The following is a 20,983-nucleotide window of genomic DNA, read 5'->3' as shown; positions in this document are numbered from 1 at the left end:
ATACTGACATATTTCTTAATGACAAGCTTACTGTTGTTTGTTAGTTTTGATACATTTAGATGATAGCCAATCCTTTGTATTGTGGTAGGTGAGGAATTGGGTTTTTTATCTGCCTTCTCCACTTCTCCCCCTCCCATTATAAGCATGTACTGTTGTAGGGCTTGGGGACTATAAGTGTGGTCAAAGTAGCAGCTGGTGTTTCTGTCATGCTCTATGCTCACTCCTTTGTCTCTCTATTCTCCCAGTAGTAATTACTTCATATTGCCTCCTTCTTTTGGTTTCTGACCGAATTTACACCTAATAAAGAAATAGCAATCAATCAGGTTTTTAATTTTAAAAATATTATAAGTAAAGTTAATTTGCCACTAATGGTTTACAAAAAAAGCCAAAATTTCCAACAATCAAGTGTACTTATATGCTACCTCATAGAATGCATTGATAAAGTTATATATTGCCTAATGTACTAATGTGAAGGCAAGCATTTTATTTGTAAAATTAAAGTTTTGGCATTTCAAATATATTCCTAGAATTCTAATTAACACTAGCTAATGAATTGAGCACAAGGGCACTGTTAGAGAAATCTAATGAAAGGCCAACAGAATGTAATTATCCTTCAAAACAAGAGCAATCAAGAGGACCAATGCAACTTTGAAGCATGTAACTGTGTGACACAAGACACAGAGAAGATGACTTCATCCGTTTGAAATAGTCATACTGGAGATCCCATCCCACGTGAGGGGATGCTCCCTGGCCTGGACACATGGGGGAGGGCCTAGGTCCACCCAGAATGATGTTGTGGAATTTGGGGAGCCCCCGTGGAGGGCCCTATCTTCTATGGGGAGCCGAGGGGGGAGGGGAGAGGAGGCTGGTGGGGGTTGGTGGGAGGGGGGAGAGAGGGAGAAGGGATTGACATGTGAAATTATAATTTTGTAAAAATTAAATAGAAAAAGAAGAAATACTCATACTGAATGAATGAAAGCTTTTGGAGAGCAGAGATATTTACCATGTGTCCATATGTGCTCCCCATGTGCTTTGAACAGCATCTGGCATTAGTATGAGCTCAATGAATAAGTTTCTTTATTTGTGAATAAAAAGTTACTATAATCATATTTTATTAATAAACAATTTATAGAAATAACATGAACTCCTGAGCTAATTGGGAGCATGAGGGTAGGGGAGAGGGTACTGCCACAATAAGAGCAAGAGAAGAGGAGTAGAGGAGCAGAAATAGTGAGTTGGGGGAAGAATAGAGGAGAGAGAGCAGGATGAGAGATACCATATTAGAGGGAACCATTATAGGTCCAAGAAGAGATCTGGAACTAGGGAGATCTCCAGAGACCTACAAGGATGACATGATCTGACAATCCAGGTAATGGAGGAGAGGATAAACTAAAAGCCCTTCACCTAAAATGGGATTGATGACTTCTCTTTATGCCATCCTAGAGCCCTCATCCAGTGGCTGATGGAAGCAGAGACAGACATCCACAGATATACACTGAGCTGAAATCTGGAATTTAGTTGAAGAGAGGGAGGAATGAAGATCGAAGGGGTCTGTACCAGGTTGGAGAAACCCACAGGAACAGTTGGCCTGAACAAGGGAGAGCACATCAACCCCAGATGCTGTCTGGGAGGCCAGTACAAGACTGATCCAGACCCCTGAACATGGATGTCAATAAGGAGGCCTCTGCACTCCAGGGAGCCTCTGGAAGTGGATTAGTATTTTTCCCTGGTGTAAGAAGGGACTTTGAGAGCCCATCCCACCTGAAGGGTTTCACTCTGGCACTGGACACATGGGGAAGGGCCCAGGCCCAGCACAGGAAGATTTCGCAGACTTTGCAGAGACCCGGTTGAGGCCCTACCCTGCCTGGGGAGTGGTGGGTAGATGGGTTGGGGGGTAGGTTGGGGTGCGGGAGGAGGGATGGGGTGAGGGGAGAGGGAGGGAGAAGGGACTTACATGTGAAACAAGCTTGTTCCCTAACTTGAACTAATAAAAAAGAAAGAAAGAAAGAAAGAAAGAAAGAAAGAAAGAAAGAAAGAAGGAAGGAAGGAAGGAAGGAAGGAAGGAAGGAAGGAAGGAAGGAAGGAAGGAAGGAAAGAAAGAAAGAAAGAAAGAAAGAAAGAAAGAAAGAAAGAAAGAAAGAAGTACAGTACTTCAATTCCAGAACAAAACCATAACTGGTGATAACCTTATTTGTCTAGAACTGAACACAGCCCTCAAGTGTTTTCTTGTGGAAAGCAAACTGTCCTTCCCATTATATTATAATCAGTGCATGCCAAGTACAGTTTTTCAATGCTTTTATCAGTAGCTAAACAGCGTCTTGGCCACTGTTCTATTGCTGTGGGGAGACACCATGACCATGGCAACTCTTATAAAGGAAAACATTTAATTGTGGTGGCTCAACTTATACTTCAGAAGTTCAGTTTATTAATATCATGGTAGGACATGGTGGCATACAGACAGACATGGTGCTGGAAAAGCAACTAAGAGTCCTACATCCTACAGGCTACAGGAAATGGTCCCAGACACTGGGTGGTATCTTGAGCATAGGGAACCTCAAAGCCTGCCCTCACAGAGACACCCTTCCTCCTACAAGGCCATACTGACTCCAACAAACCTGCACATCCTAATAATGCTACTCCCTATGAGCTCATGGAGACCAATTACATTCAAACCTCCACATCTGGCTTACGGTTTCAGAGATTTAGTCTATTGTTATCATGTCTGGGAGTCTTGAAACACACAGACAGACATGGTACTGGAGAAGTAATTGGGAGTTCTACATCCAGATCTGCAGGCCCCAGAAAGAGAGAGAGATTGGGCAATGCAAGGGCTTTTGAAACTTCCAATCCTACCTTCCAGTGACACACTTCCTCCAACAAGGCTACGCCTCCTAATCCTTCCAAATAGTACCACTCCCTGGTGCTAAGCATTCAAATAGTGAGCCTATGGGGGTTATTCTTATTCAAACCACCACACATAGGTAGACCAACAATGAATCTTGACATTTCTTTCTCTCCGACATTTATTTTTGCAGTTGTTTGAAACAGGTCACAATTTTGTGTCCCTTAACGCTACAAAGAATTACATATATTTTGTTATGTTTTTTAAAGAACTGATATTTACCTTCAGAAAAACTTGAAGCAATTGTCAAAATTTATAAACCAAGCCTTTGGCTCCAAAAGTTTAGAATTATAAATTCTGTTGGAAAAGAGTATAATATACAGCATCCCTGTTCCCACACTCCTACACTTCCAAGGCTCTGACTGTAAAGAGAACACATGCTCTGTGTTCACCGTGCTTCCCACTGCTCTCTTTTATCCTCCCAAGCTGATGGACTTTAGGATACTGCTGGAGCATTTGTTCTTCAGAGTTGTTAAATTAAGGAGAGAAGGAAATCCTTCACCTTGTGCACTTCACTTTTTAATATTACCCATAGGCATTCCAGTTTCAAGTCTTGGTCTAAGAGATAAACTACTTCAACTTCTGCATGGCATTTCATCATCTGACGCAAATGAAAATTTTCTTTCTTGTTTTCCCCCATGAATCTCCAAACAATTTATTTTACACTAAACTTACTCCCCTGTGGGGCCTTTGGCATCCATTCCAGCCAGTCTGCCTGCCTTTCAATGTCTAGTTCCACTGGTTAAAATGTGCTTGACCCTTCCCCTGCCACTGAAAGTCTGCTAATTTTTCAACTGCTGTGTCCTCTTCTCTGTGAAACAACACTGGATTCCCCAGGAAACAGAAATAAGTAAAGGATGAACAACCTGTCGCAACTTATATTCTAAAAAATATAGCAGAAAAGAATAATTACAGGTCTAGGGAACAGCTCAGTAGCAGATATCTTGTCTAGTGTGTACAAGCACTTGTGTCTGATTCTTGTGGCTGGAAATAATGTGTTTCAAAGAATAATTATAATATATTGTGCTAATCACATTGAAATAAATGTGTGAGTTCTTTAATGTTGAATCTATACCATTCCATGGAAGCACAAGACAGAAACAAGTGGCAGCCTCAGGAATCAGGTAGACTTCCCCAAAGGTAACAACACAGAGAAAGAAGAGCACAGGTTACTGGGTAATAGATACGAAGGATTATTTTCCCTGAGATAAAGCAATGAATCTGACCTCTGTTCATTTCTCTCAATTCTGGTAAGAAATGTCGTAGTGGTTTGAAAGAAAATGCACCCCCAAAGATAGTGGCACTGTTAGATGGTGTAGCCAGCCTTGTTGGGGAAAGTGTGTCACTGCTGGGCCACGATTTAAGGTTTCCTGCTCAAGCTTCCCTTGGTGTGGCTGTCATTGACTTCCTGTAGCCTACAAGAAAAAATCACTCTCAGCTCCAGCCACATGTCTCCCTGCATAATGCCATGCCCCCCAATCATGACAATGAACTGAATCTCTGAAACTGTAAGCTGCCATGACATCTAAATGGTTTTGTTGGTTTTTGTTTTGGTTTGGTTTTATTGGGTTTTGTTTTGTTTTGTTTTGTTTTTAGGAGTTGCCATGGTCATAGTGTGTCTTCACAGCAAAAGAAACCCTAAGAAAATGCCCACAGACTTCCTGGTTTACAAGTCATAGAAATGCAGCATGGATCTTGGTGTGAGAACTGTTAAATCTAGTTTTAAGCAGAGTAGACTTGTTCTGGAAACCCTGAAGGAGCACCCTTCATACCTCTCCGTATGGGTTCCAGCAATCCTTCTTTTGCAAATGCTTCTATTTGATTCAGTCTGCCTACATTTTCATAGCATTGCCTACTTTCTGGAGCTTCTCCACACTCTTCTTAAAGACAGTTGTCCTTGAGTTTAGGGACCACATGGGGATGATTTCATAGTGATACTGACAACTACTTTGGAAAAACTTTTTTCTTCTCTTTTTTTTTTTTTCAAAGGAGGTCATATTTGCAACTTGGCAGTGAACTTACATTTTGGGGAGTGGGAGTACATATTCTGGAACTAAAGAAAAGAAATAAATCTAAAGTCCATCTGTGTGAAAAAGAAGAGTCTCATGAAGAGGAATACAGGCTCAGATCACAGAAGGTCTCATCCAGCTGGAAGCCATCCTTGATATTTAATCAGAAATAGCTAAAATTTAAACAAATGAATTACATGAAGAATTTTTCATTTTTGAAAGATAGCTCTGCTTCATATGAATGAAAAGGACTATGTTCTATACCAAAAGCATCCCATGGTGGCTAAAAGACAAGGGCAGTTTATACCAAGAAGAAGTGAGCTTATAAGAGGAATTTTGATACTATGTTCCCCATTCCAAAATAAATTCAAATTCTACAGATTTTCCTGTGTCCTAAGTCTTCTTGGTGTAGTTCAGAGAGGCAGATAAGAAAACGTTATTTTGCATCTCACAGTGATTATTGTTCTCTTAACCAAGCACTGTGGGGCTTGACACAGTTAGTACAAATAGAGGAAATTAACCATATCATTCAATACTGAAGTTCTGGTGTTCAGAGAATGACATATGTAACATCACCCTGCTGGTCAGAGTTCAGTGCAGCCTCAAATCCCCTTGGACTAACCAGGAACAGGATCACCTCATTACCTCCCCCACCCCCACTTTCCCTCACTCAGCAATGCTTAATTCTGTTTTCCTGAACTTACCAAGACCTGTATTCAGGCTGCTTGAAATATCACCCATCTGACTAAATCATTACATGGCAAATCTATTAGTCCAGCACAGAGGCCCTTCCAGACAATCCTATCCAAGTAGAATTCCTCGATGCCTTCTATCATTTTGATCTGCTTGCCTTTTTTAATTAGCAATTATGTACTTGTCAGTTCATTCTAAACATTTCATCGTTTATGTCAGAAAACAAAGGACACTGTCTAAGACACATTCAGTATGCTTATCAAATCAAAAATGAGCATTACAATATTATCTAGTTAATAATTGTCATTCTAATTTACCAGTCTGGGTACTAAAACCAGCAAGTGAAAGTTTGATGTCAAAGAGGACATCTACATACACTCTGTATTCCTCACAAAGTACACAAAGAAAAATAGTAACTTTACAATAGAACACTCTAGCAGATAACACTTTAACAGGAAGATTAACACCATCATCTGTAGTGAAATCAATTAACATCAGACACCTGCTGACATGCTTAGCAAGACAGCATCCTGCTGCACTGTTCCCAACTCCCATAAAAAAATGTGTACCTGAAATCTAATCACAGACATATCAGACATGCCTGATTGGAGGTGCATGCCACAAAATAACTGCTTAAAATGATATTTATTTTTAAAAAAGATTAAGGAACTGTCTCAAATGATGGACATTAAAGGGATAAGATTACTAAATGCTACAACTGATATTGAATTGGACCCTGGACCTGCACCAGAACTAGTATTCTTTTCTCAGGTTTACTCTCTTGCTCTCTCTTGCCTTGCCTTGCCTTGCCACTGGTGAGCGATCTGCTAAGGGTGATGAGCATACAAAACAACTAAAGAGATTTCCCATTAGAGTACCATATGCTGAGTGTTTGGAAAGATCTCTCACAAGCACTTTTCTGAGAAAATATGCATTGAAAACATGGAAAGAAATTGAAATTTAGATGAGAGGGTGAATGGCAGGTGAATAAAAGAATCTTGAAATAGCATCCTAAAGACTGACAGAAGATTAAAAACTGTCACTGTGGCCACCTGCCAATGCCTCATCATCTCTAGATTAGAATGTGAAAGTAATAGGTAAAAATAGAGGTGTAAAAGTGTAGAGGGGTACAAAGATTTCAGTCAACAGGTTTGCGTGGATCTTTCCTTCTTCCTTCCTTTCTTTCTCTCCTCTCATTTTTTTGAGAAAATATACATTGCTATTTATAAAATCTTGGGAAACTGGAAAATGAAGGAGACAAGATATCAAGAGCCTAACCTGGTTTTAGCGAGCTATGAAATCTGGACCTCTACCAGGCTCATAACCTTTGCTCCAATTCAGCAGTCTCCTCAGCTCTTCACTCTGCTGACAAGGCTAGAATCCTCATTTCTCATTCCAGGTTGTCAGAAAACAGAGAAAAGCATGATGCAGGACGCAGATGTTCTGGTGATGCCTTCAAATGGTGCCTTATTCCTCTTGGGAGTCTCCCAATCCTAATGTTTTCAACCTGTCATTCTCAACCTGTCAAAAGTTGAAGGTGGAAAATTTAAAATTCAGGGATAAACTTGAGAAACGAAGCTGAGAGATGCTTCCTGAATCTCCCCAGTATGACTTTCCTCACATCCCCTCCAGATGAAGACATTTAAAATCCCATAAATTGTGGCACTTTTAAAAGGAAGGACAGTGGAGTTTGTGCTGAGGAGATCTGAATTACATGTGTTGAATGAAGTTTGAAGTAAAAACCCAAGTAACAGCACTGGCTTAACAAGAAGTTATCAGTAGCCACATTGGTACTTATAGAACAGAAACACAGAAACAGTGATGAGACAGAAGTCTCAGGGCTTGGACGTGCATAGATTTTGAACAATATCAAGTCTAGTCTGATGTGCTCTGCCTAGGTACTTACAATACAGATGCATATGCATAATCTTATATAAGAAAATGCATGTATCAACAGATTTCTTACCATCCTGTAGAAACATTAATTTATTAATATGAGAAATCATATATATTGATATATTAACACATGCATGTGTTTAGTTGCAAATGTTTGCATTCATATACAGATATAAGAGGGAAACTTCTAAAAAGAATTCTTACAACAATGTTTTAGAATTTTATATTTTTTAATTGAAAGTAACTTTTTTAAACAATAGATTCTAATCATGGTTTCCCCTCCCTCAACACAGATCTCCCCCATGCTCCCAACTCCATGTCCTTTCTTACTTTCTCTCTTTGGAAAACAAGCAGGCAGATAAACTAAAGGAAAAGAGAATAAGAATATACTGCAAAACACCACACAACCCATAAAAACACAAATAAAGAAAATTCCACACAACTGAACATGTATAAAAAGACAACTCTGAGTTTGCTTAACTTAAACATACATGTGGACAAAACTTACAGTCCTCCTTGCCTTTTTAATCAGCTTTGCACTGTAACCATAAAAGACAAAACCAGAACACAACACTGTTCACTCTAGACTAGTTGGGGATTGATCAGGATCTATGCAGCCAAATTGAACACAACACTGCTCACTCTAGACTAGTTGGGCATTGATCAGGACCAATGCAGCCAAATTGAACTGAACCTATTTGATCCAAATTAACACCCCCAACAATTAAGTAATTCTCTAACCCTTGCACATAGGAGAAAACATGGAAAAGGAGATGAGATGAAGCAGGGCTACATAGCCAGGGAAAGAGAACATCCATTACATCAAACTTTACAGGGGCATTAGCTCACTGGTCTGTCTGGTAAATTTTACAAAAGTACAGTAGCTAGAGATGGGACCAGTGTCCAGAAAAGGGCAAAAACTTTTGCAGTATTAAAACATAACTTGGAAATTTACTTTTAAAAGTGAAAACCTTCATCATAGAATCTCTGCTAATATGTGTTCTTTTCTCCTAAATAAGTCTTAGAAAAATAAACCCATATAATAATTATCAGTTCAGTCAGGCGGTGATGGCACACACCTTTAATCCCTGCACTCAAGGGGCAGAGCCAGGAAGATCTCTGTGAGTTTGAGACCAGCCTGGTCTAGAAGAGCTAGTTCCAGGACAGCCTCCAAAGCCACAGAGAAATCCTGTCTTGAAAAAACAAAAAAAAAATTAAAAAATAATAATTATCAGTTTATCTATGGAGCTTTATGGCTAAATGAGAAATTAGACATTCTTAATGATAATGCCTCAATTATTCTGAGACTATTTAGATAAAGTAATGATATTTTGCAAGAAATCAGAATCATAATATCTAGTTAATCAGCTCTGCTCTCAGAAAATGAATATTCCATTTTCTTAATAAATGGTACTTGGGCTTCAAAAAGAACTGGAAGCTACATAACAACACTCAGAGAAACTAATGCCTATAGAACAGACATTACTATTATAAATCAACTATTAATTGAAATTTCATCCAATACATGTGAATAATTCACCTCTGCTAGTCACATTTTATAAATGAAATTTTGTAGTGTTGGTATTAAAAGTAGTTTTTATTCTATTAACATTTTATCAAGATATTATACTATAGTTTATTTAAAAATAAAACATTTTTCTGTTCTCAATTTAACTGGATAATGTTCATAAGCTACATTAGAATATAGGAAATTCTTTATTTTTAAATGAATATTTAACTTCATTTATGAATTCACATGCACACACACAATAAGATAGAGAAACATAGATAGAGGGAGAGAGGATAAAAACTTGTGTAATTGTTATTCCTAAACTAGACATACCTGCAAGAGCTAATTTGTAGAACTACATTGATAGTATGGAACAATATTGTCTATTAATAGAATCTGACCAACACCTAAAGAGTTCAATATGAAATGTGGGAAGTATCACTGTCTAAATCCTTCTCTATGGCTCCTTTAGTATCATCTCAGTCTTTATCCTCAGCATGTAGCACTAATATTAACTTAGTAGATTCCCCTACATACTTGTTTAATACAAAAATGCTGCCACTCAAAGGCTGAAATGAATAGCCAAGATATATCTTGGCATTTGTCAAATTATTGAGCCAAAAGACTGATGTGACTCTTTGGAGTCTCATTGGGAGATAGCAGGTAACAATGCTTCACTTATGCATAGGAAGCCCAAACTACCCAAAAAGTCAACAGAAATCATTAAGTCAAATCCAATTTATTATGCATTACATTTGAACTATAAATGAGGTTGTAGATCCAATTGAAGTATGCTACTATGGTACTTAGGCATTTCATAAGCAATGAATAAAACACAAAGTTAATTTTATACAGATCTGGGCAGCAGTCCTAAAACTTGAGAGGCCACATACAAAGAGTTAGATGAATAGTTAGATCTTTGCCTTGGCTTCTGCCATAGTACACTGCACATGGTATGCCCCAACAAATATTTGTTGGGTTAAATTTGACTAACTCAGAACAAGGTTGAGAGGAAAGATTCTACAAAACATTTCTCAGAACTGTTGATTATATTAACTTTCACAATTCATTTAGATTTTAAACTAGTTAGCATCTAAATTAAAAATAAACAGAAACCAGTTTTAAATCTCCATTTGTAAACTTTATGTCTCTCACAAACAAATATACTTACACATAAATGTACTATTCTTGGAGTTTTATTATTGATCAAAATTAAGCACGTCAAATTTCAAGTTGACTAAATAGATATGGAAATGTGATTATAAATGTCAGGAGAGAGTTGGGCCCTTCTTTATGACAAGCATGCTCACCCGTGGACTTATTGGAGCATTCTCTATGTGTTTGTGGTGAAATTCTCTGTGGAGGACTGAATGAGAAGTTAGTGTGCATCTGGTCTTTGGTAACTGTTAGGGGCTTCAGAGCATCCGAGAACAATGTAAAATCTACTGTTACTAGCAATAACTGGTAAGAACAAAACTCTCAATGTTTTGCTGGACCTGGACACACAGATGGCCCCTGTAACCTCAGAGGACCACAAAACAAAACCAACAGGGAGAGTGGGAAGGATGGGCAGGGTAACGGCCTTATGGGAGATGTTAGGGGTGAGAGGCGTCAGTATGCATTGTGTACATGTATGAAAACATCTAATAAAAGACACACTTAATAATAAAAAGTAAAGTATCCTCAGAGCCTGAACCAGACATCCTCTGTAACCAGGCAAGGCCTCAGTTGGAGGGACTAGGACACCAACCCAGCCACAAACCTTCAACCTGCAGGGTGCTTGGGGACTAAAGCCTAGAGAATTGTCATCAAAGGGACCAGAGAGATGTCATCCAGCAACTGATGGGAGCAGATGCAGAACCCCACAACCAAATGTTAGTCAGAGCCTGGGGAGTCCTGTGGAGGAGGAGGAGGAAGGATCACAGAAACAAGAGGGGACAAGGACACCACAAGAGCGAGGCCCACAGAATCAATTTACTGGGACTCATGGGGACTGCCAGAGATCAAAGAGCCTGTAGGGGTCTGACCTAGGTGCTCTGCGTATATGTTCTGGCTGAGTAGCTTGGTGTTCTTGAGGGACTCCTAACAGTGGGAGTGGGGCTGTTGCTGACTCTTTTACCTACCCATGTGAGCCTCTTCCTCCTACTGGGTTGCCTCAACCAGCCTTGATGTGATAGTATGTGTCTGGTCTCACTGGAGCATGTTATGCAGTGTTTGGTGGGTGTCCCTGGGAAACCTCTCTTTTTTGAGTGGAAGCAGAGCTGGGTGGATCTGGAGAGAGAGAAGTGGAGCCTGGAAGTGGAGAGGGGAACTAGGGAGAGGAAGAGGGAACTACAGTCAGGATGTAATATATGGAGGAGTTTTTTAGAAAGAAAAAAAATTGTCCTAACTATTAGTATAAAAATTCAAGCAAGAGAATTCCTTATATTTAAAAAACTATTGTTTTTAATTTAAATAAAAATTTACTTTAAAATAGAGGAAGTAAGTCATAATTTTTATTTTCAGTGTTGGTAGCATTTGCAAAATTTCCAATGTGATCATCTAAATTAAATATTCACTCTTCAGTATTCTCTTTTCTCCCTCTTATTCCCCAAGTGATAAGAAGTGGGATGGGGCAGTCAGGGGTGAGGGGTCATATTATGTTTTGTCTCAGTTTCTTTGTCTTCTTCATATGATCAAGCCCTTCTCCAGGCTCATTTGTTTGTACAGGACAGCCTAGGTAGGTGTAACATAAACTGACTTAGTCAAGTTTCGACCTGAGAAAACAGGAACAAAATAGCAGATCATGAAGCTAAACTAAACTTGCTGCTCTTCCTGGTTTTCTGTTCCTTACTCTGCTTTTGAATTTAACTTTGTAACTGGAGTTTCTTGTCCCACCAGGTCCCACGCCCTTTCAGCCCCAAATAAGCACACAGAGATGCTATATTAATTATAAAATTGTTGGTCGATGGCCAGGGCTTCTTATTTGCTTGCTCTGTCTTAATTATTAACTCATTTCTATAAATCTATGTATTTCCAGGGGGTCTTGGCTTACCGGAGAATGTCTGGACCTGTTACTCCTTTCAAGGCTATATGGTGTCTCCTCGAGGTCTCTCTCTGCCTACCTTTCTGAAATTCTCCTCATCTCCTAGTCCTGCCTATCTTTCTGCCTCTATTGGCCAAACAGTGTTTTATCCATCAACCAATAAGAGAAACGCATATACAGAAGGAAATCCCCCATCATAACTTTTTCTTAGAGTGCAAAAATGACAATATTTCTAAAAGAAATATATTACAATGTTGATGCAAGAAACAGAAATGGTGAAATAGAGTTAAGTTACAAGAATAACCCACCTTGCCTAGCATAACATGAAAGTTCAAAGCCACCCACCGTCTGCAAACCATATCCAGCCCATGAGCTACAAGATGGCCACAATGTGAAGTGTTAGGCCATAACTGGGGAAATTGAAAAGGAAAAAGGCTGAAGCATTATTTTGGTGGTAATTGACATACAAACTGCCCAATTTCAGTACTAATTTAGTTGATTATTTGGCGTTTTATTTTTAGTCAAACTTGGATATTTTCCAAAACAAAACTGATCCTAAAAATAATTTTTTGCTTAGGTTGGCACAAACCCTAGATAACCCTCCACACTGATGCACAGTATTGTCTGAGATTCCTAGCTCTTGTGAGGATTTCAGTATGTGAAAGCAAAAGTCTTTCTTCTATACTCTGTGTGAGAAGTGAGATGAGATTCATGCTATCACACCCAGACCCAAGAAAGCCACATCGTGCCCCCACAAGCACCACTTCTCTTAACTAGGTGGGTGCCATCTTGTCTGGTTTACATTACGTATTTAATGTTGACCTTGGTAAGTCCTACAGAGAATTTTGCTTTCTTTGTTCAGAATTGTTTGGTTATTACAGATGCAAACATTCTTGGCATTCTTATTTTACATTGCAAACAATTCTCTGGAAGATTTAAACAGTAATAAAATAACACACACACACACACACACACACACACACACACACTACAAAGAAGCTAAAAATCTAACATTGTGTGGTAAATTAAGTAGGAGTCTGATCCCCTAATACAGGGCTCCTTAGTTTTATACCAGATCAGGCCAGAATCTAAAGCAGAACCTTCAACTCCTATGTCTAAAGCCAAATATTTTTACCAGTTGCTGCAAGATCTAGGCTAATAGACAGCTAGCTCAAGTAACCACTAAGAGGGGAAATTTAAACTATCCCATCCCTCAAAGTTCTGTTTGACTCAACATACCCACCTGGGACCTAGAAGCAGTGAGTATTAAGAGAGGAGTGTCCACCAGAGGCCAGGGTTCTGCTCACATTGCCTCTGCCCATCCATCCATTATGAATCATTTCCTAACTAAATCCAGGGTTGTGATTTTCATTCATTCAAGATTCTGAGTTTCTACTACACACACAATTCTGGTAATATTTCATGTTCTGTCATCAGTGTTCTCTTTCTCTTTTCTCTTTCTGTGGGGATAAAATGTTATTTTCTTCCAATCTCTTTGTGCTATTTACATGGACAACTGCCTTGAAGGCTCCTTTGCTTTCACGATGGTCAATTCTTTCTACAGAGAACAGAGCTAGTGTGCAAAAGTAAAAGCAATTACGTGTAAGCGCCTCTCTCAATAGTGAACATGACTGAGCACTAGAGGCATAATTCATATTCATATTCATATTCATAATTCACTCCATAAAGTGTTTGTCCCACATGTCCAATATCCTGGGTGTCCTTCTCAGGACCACATGAAACTGGGCATGGTGGCACACAGTTTTAATACCTTGGGGTGTCGAGGCAGGAATGTCAGAAGCTGAAGATAATCCTTAGCCACACAGTAAGAATGGGGCCAACCTAGCTACCTGAAACACTGTCTTTAACAAAGATAACTTGTCTATGTGGTATGGATTGATCAGTAAGCAATACCATCTAACTGGAAATAAGATGAAATTACTAAGTAAACATGAGTAAACTTTACTTAGTGTTGTAGTTTTCTCCCTCTGCATGACATGCTCGATTTAATTGCTATTGTGGTGTTAGTAGGAGGTGTGGAATTTGCATAAGCGTTCATATCAATAACATTCTCAGCCATTTTAAATAACTACTTAGGAGACTAACCAGAGACTTCTGGTTATTGACGTGTGCCACCTTGAATAGCATGTGTCCAAGAAAATATTTAGTATGAATAATAAGGATAAATAAATAAAGCTGCTTCTAAAAAGAGGCTTTTGGAATTTTTATTTATATGTTTAAAAAGACCTGTTGACTAATAGATGGATAAATATTAATGTACTGCTATTGCTATGGTATACTTACATAACATTAAAATGATACATGCAAGACTCTATGCAAAATGTTGAAGAATCAAGAAAGATGTTGATCAAAACAGAAATTATTGCATGCTGACTATATTTGTATAAAAATTCATATCTCTACAGTGAGAAAAATCACAAGACATGTAATTTAGGTTTACACTTATTTCTTTATTTCAGTAAAACATTTATGTCTACAATAAAAATAAAAGATTAAAAGCAAAAGAGATAGTGCATTAATTAATGCTTCTCTTGGAGTTGTGGATTTCACATGACTGGATTAGCTGCCTTGAGAGTGAGTTGTGGGTACTGAAAACATTGCTCAGTGGTTAAAATACCTACATCAGGGGGGCTCACAACTGTAGCTCAAACTGCATAGCATCTACCACCCTCTTCTGGCCTCTTCGGGTACCTGAACTCAACACACGCGCGTGCACGCGCGCGAACACACACACCACACACACACACACTCACACACGTAAAAATAAGAAGAAATGTTAAAAAAAAAAAAAGGAAAAGGTGGGGTGTTGGTGGCACACCCCTTTAATCCCAGCACTTGGGACGCAGAGGCAGGCAGATCTCTGTGAGTTCGTGACCAGCCTGGTCTACAAGAATTAGTTCCAGGACAGCCTCCAAAGCCACAGAGAAACCCTGTCTCGAAAAACCAAAAAAAAAGAAGAAGAAGAAGAACTGTTAAAATGAATGAGTTATTATAAAGCGCAATTCCACCCTGTGTTTTTTCCTTCACATGTACCACCTTGCTTTTCAACTTATCACCATGAGCTGAAGCAGCATGAAGCCATCACCGGAAGATAACTAAGCACCTACACCATATTCTACTTCCTAGCTTCCAAAACTATGAACTAAAACAAAATAAACTTCTTTTCTTTTATAAAATACTCTGCTCAATCATTTTGGTACCAGCAGAAAATGAGTTCAGCAGGTAAGAGTGTCTGTTGCAGAGCACGAGCAACTGAGTTCACATTCCCAGAATCCACCTAAGAAGCTCAGTGTGTTTATACATGCTGTACCCTCCACCCTTGGGAAGCAGAGACAAGAGGAGCACTGGGGCTTGATGGTTGATAAATTAGCTACAGATTCAGAGGAATATGATGGAAAGTGATGGATCAGGACATCTGACATCCTTATCTGACTTCTGGTGTGAATGAGTGTATATAGTATCCACACACACATGTGCACATGAACACACACACACACACACACACACACACACACACCAAAAAAGAAACTAAATTGGCCTAAAATACCACACTATTCCATATTTCATTTCTCCCTTAAAGCATCTGCCAGAATATGGAATTTTTGTTGAATTTGTTATATTCTTATTGCAATCAATTTTACAGTTTAATTTGTGTTTCTATTATATGCCTGTGTGTATGTATATGTGTGTGTATATAAAATTCCACAAAGAGTATGTTACAACTCTAAATATTTATGCACCAAACACAAGGGCATCCAAGTTCATAAAAGAAACACCACTACAGTTAAAATCAAATACTGATCCTAGCACAGTGATAGTGAGTGACTTTAATACCTACTCTCACTAGTAGACAGATCATACAGACAAAGGCTAAACAGAGGCATGCTGGAATTAAAAGAACCTTACAAACCAAATGAACCTAACAAACATCCACAGCCATCCAAACACTAAGGAATGTATACTCCCTTCTCAGCAGCTCATGTAACTTTCTCCACATTGACCAATGTAATTTGTTGACCAGTGACAAACAGTCAGTCCTGAAAACAAGCAACAACGTGCAGAATCAAAGGGTTATACTTACGAATGTATATGTATATAACAAATGAATGCAATAATATAGGGCAAAAGGAGGAAATGAACTTGTAGCAGAGTGGAAAGGAGTATATGAGAAATTCAGAGGCAGTAAAGTGAAGAGAGAAATATAGTAACTGTACTATAATCTGAAACAAAGTTTAAAAGGGGGTGCGCAGTGACTGAGGAATGGCTCCCAAGGTTTTCTTTTGGTGTCCCGCGCTAACCGCCTCGCCAGCAAAAACGACACGGGGACACTCCTCAGGATCCTTCTGCAGTAAAGCTTTAATGCCTCTTGAGAGGAAAGGCATAAGCTTACAAAATGGAGACCCTGAACGCCCGAAAACCCCTCCTTATATAGGCTGGCAACCGTCGCCTCAGAAGTGTTACATTCTGACTGGCTGAAACCCTCGGACCATGTGACGTCAGCTGATCGAACCATATGACGTCACGGGAGGGGCGGAGACTAAGGGCAGGAAAGTTACAAAGTTACCCATTGCGCATGCGCACAGCTTCCAATGGCTCCTTACATACGCACCGGCTCCTAACATTTTGGGATCTTGCTCTTTAGCTCTGGAGCCTTACAATATACATTAAAATTCTATTGCCATTATTTAATTGTTATGTGATCTATATGACCTTGAACAAGACATTTACTTTGTGTAATGCCCTAACACAGATATCTATTGGAACACATTTTCCTATAGCCACTGCATAACAACAACAATAACAAAAATGCCAAGCGAGGAGTTCGAGTTTTGCTATATTTAACAGAAATCAGCCCCAGGCAAAGAGGTACCACACCACCACGAACTTCCAAAACAGATACTCAAACACACCCTCCCTAACTCTGCAGTTCATGAAGCTGTGCCCATTCTTCTCCACATGGCAAGTTAAATCAGAGACTTGTGGGTGCAAAGAAACATAGCCACCACTCAGGCAGGCCACACTGGAGACTGCCAGTTCCTCTGTGTCAGAGGACACCACAGTGTTTGTCAGATGGACACAGGTTCCTGTGAAAGAGAGGCACATTTGCTTGAAATGGCCACTTCATCGCCCTAAAGCACCAATGACTCCTTGCAGCAGCTTGTGCTCCTGGGGAATCTGGCATAGAACCAAGTGAATGGCTACAGTGGCCAATGACATTACCTAGTTCTAAGAAGTCACTCCTTTGACTTGAAAAGACACACAGGTCACAGAATAAGACATTAAGTCTAAGCCCTTAATTTAAGAAGTAATGAGAAGAAATCTTCAAAATGCCAAAGCACGTTGGCAAGGCATTAGTCATCCCATCGTCTGTCTGCTATTCCCAGGGTACTAACAAAGCATCTTTGGATACTGTCAACAGAATTCACACAGGTTCTGGGCTGATGATGCGTGAATCCTCTAGAAGAATGATTTTATTCTCAAGACATTTCAGAAGGAACTGAACAAGACAGGATTTAAGAAAGAAAATAATTAGTCTCTGAAAATCTCAGGGCAGGAATTCAGAGGCATGTTTATGGCTCAGTAACATGATCCAGCTCTGAAGAATCACAGTTACTATTCTCACCATTTTCATATTTTGATTTTCTTTGAAGCAGCCCTAGAGATTGAACCTAAAATGTTATGCATGTGAGATGAGTATTCTCTCACTGAACCACACCACGAGTCTTATATGTCAGTATTTAAAGAGATTATGTGGCCCAGTTTCTATCAACGTGATTAAGTGTGACCAAGAGTCAGGTCACATGAAACCATGCCCAAACAAAGGAGAAGGGGTTATGAGCTACAGAATATTTTCTGCAACTACGATTTACAAGATTCATACAATTACTTGTTTTTTATATTTTATATGATAGAAGAAAAACCCTACTCTACCACTTGAGTTATAATCAATACAAATCATTGAACAGAGGAGAAAGAGAAAATATCTTTCTTGACACCGATAAAGTGTGAAAGCATTAAAACACAAATAATTTGGAAATAAACACTTTTTATCACAGAACATTTTGTATCCCGCAGGGAAAACAATATCTCAATATGGTAGATAGATTAGTCTCTGTTTTCCCTACAACTGTGTGTAGAGGTAGAGCTATCAAATATTTTCCTGCCCTTTCTACATTATGGAGTTGTTTTCAAGATAGGAGCTGTAAAACCAAAGCATACATTTCCAAGAAGTACTTTTATCACTCTATTTCAGCTCTCAATTCCAGGTTACAGTCCCTCATCATGGGAAAGTCAAGGCAAGAGGGATTTGAGGTAGTCACATCTACAGTCAAAAGCAAGACAATGGACGCATGTATGCCCTTCTCTACTTGAATTCCCCACTTTTATACAGTTCAGGCTTCCCAGCCTAGAGGATGGTGCCACCCAGAGTGGATGGGTCCTTCAGCTCTTAGAAATGCATCATACTGTCTTCACAGACTTTTTATAAGCTAATGTACCATTTTCATGAACTCTTCCCTTCTTCTGGATGACTGCAGGGATGAGCACATCCATAGAAGGATCCATGATCCTGAAACACCTCAGGTATAAAAAATATCCATCACCCAGGAATAATTACAGAACAAGAAATAATCTACTACTTGCATTAGTGGTAAAGGTGGATGCTCACTTACCACAGCAAATAGCAATAACCAACCCAGAAGATTCAAGGGGAGCATACAATGTTTAGATTCTTCACTGTTGAGTCTGTTCAAATTTTACAAGAGAGGGTGATTTAAAACAAGACTTGACTAGTCTGAGAGGCAGAGGTAGAAACAACAAACAAAAACATTATAAAATCTGATTGCCTCCAGCTCCTAAACAGGCAAAAGATAAACTGAAAAGCCTAGGAAGTCATTCCAGCAAAACAGAGTTTAGCCTTATGGAAACAAAATCTTCAGGAATGTTGCTGTCTCAGTCAAAATTATCATTTCAGACAGCTTCAGGGTAGCTGTAGCTACAGTGAGAAAAACTGAAGGCCTAAAAATCAAAGAAATAATTCATACTGAAGAGCTACAATTGGAAAGTACCTGGAAGGTAGGAAAGAACTAGAATTGCTGACAATGAAATAGAATGGAAATAAAACAAATGATTAATTCAAGAAGCCACAAACAAGTATAGTCTCATAAAAAAGCCTTAGACATGGGGCCTTCAAATATTTTAATAGGATTTCTTTAGGGCGAAATGAAAGTGGGCAGAGCAAAGTATGGTTGTTCAACAATACCCACGTCAGGTGTTCCCACGAAATAATGGACAAGAATGTGGTGCTGATAGCCAAATAGAAAAATGAACAAGGAAACTCCTCACAGAATTAAGATCTAGTGCATAAGTAAATTTCTCTTTCATATGAATCTCACTCACCAAGATTTTATCACTGTTCCAGATAAGTAATTACCATATTTATCAGTTTACTCTTTTCCAAATTACTCAACCTCTGTATTTGTGCCTGTGAGTGCATACAGGGGTATTGAGAGACAAGGTACCTTGGGTTTTTTCGTACCCATATCTAGATCTAGCCTACATCTAGATCTATTGATAGAATGACACTATTCAGAAATAATATATTTACAAGAAGACAAAAGAATAAAGTCAGAAATTTATATTATCTCCCCAGAGTAGAGAGTGAAACCACTCTTACACAGAAATAATTTGTGGTAGATAGTTTTAATTATCAACTTGATACCATGTGGAATTACTTGGGAAGAGAGCCTCATTGAGCAAGTTAGCCTTTGAGCAAGGATGTGGAGAATTGCCTTGATTACATTGACTTGTGTGAGGACCTATCCACTGTGGTTGACACCATTCCCTAGCCAAGGGATCCTGACCTGTATAAAAGTGGAAAATTAATGTTGAGTATAGGCATGTATACATATTTTTTTTTTTTTTTTGCTTTTGAGTATAGATGTGACCAAGTGCTTCAGGTCCCTGCTGCCTTGAATTCCCAACAATGATGGGATGTAAGTTGTACTTATGAGCTGAAATAAAACTGTCTCACCTAAGTTACTTTTGTCAGGATATTTTATCACAGCAACTGGGAATAAAATGAAAAAGGGCATTTGAGAGCTAAGAGACTCCTGACAGAGAAAGTTAACTGGAGAGCAAAATAGTGTGCCTTGCCGTTTGCCACCAATTCCCTCCGTCCTTATGAATGGGATGAAATAAGAAATAATATCTCCAACTTGTCTGACAAGATTCTGAAGTACCAGAAATTCATTCTTAATAATTTATTTTGCTTCAGCCAGCTTTAAGCAAAAGACACAGATTCCACAAGCATATATGAAACCCCTGTGTCTCTGGATTATCACATAAATCAAAGATATACAATAATTAGAAAACCCCAGATGAGCAAATACATGGAAGAAAAATCAGCTTCCATTGTGCTCATTGTCTGAAGGAAGAGGGAGTTGTTTTATCATCTATAATTTAGTAATTATAATCTATGATTCACCATGAAAGCAAAAGCATAAATTTACTCTGTTGCCTAGAAAAAAATCACTGCTAAAATTATATAAAGGAGGAAAATAAACATAAATATCAAAGGACACCATCAAATATGATGGAAACAAAGTCATAATATTTGGAAAATTATAAAATATCTGACTTATCTGAAAGTTTGTGAGTTAGCAAAAATGTCATGCCCTAAAACTTTAGGGGCTGAGGTCATGGTTAAGTCGGTAAAGCAGTAAAGAATCTGCGTTTGATTTCCAGTACTAGAGATGGAATGAGACAGATTGTCAGGGCTTACTAGCCTTCAGGCCTATCCTAATCAGCAAGCCCCTCCTACCAGTGAAAGGCCCTGTCTCAAACATGACTTCTGAGTAACACCCCAGACTTTGACCTCTGACATTAGCACCCACAAGCACACATGTGTGCATGTACTCTCAAACACA

The sequence above is a fragment of the Cricetulus griseus genome (genome assembly GCF_003668045.3).
Source record: "Cricetulus griseus strain 17A/GY chromosome 1 unlocalized genomic scaffold, alternate assembly CriGri-PICRH-1.0 chr1_1, whole genome shotgun sequence".
In the NCBI taxonomy this organism is placed as follows: Eukaryota; Metazoa; Chordata; class Mammalia; order Rodentia; family Cricetidae; genus Cricetulus; species Cricetulus griseus.
The sequence above is the reverse complement of the archived record's forward strand: the minus strand, read 5'-3'. Positions refer to the sequence as shown.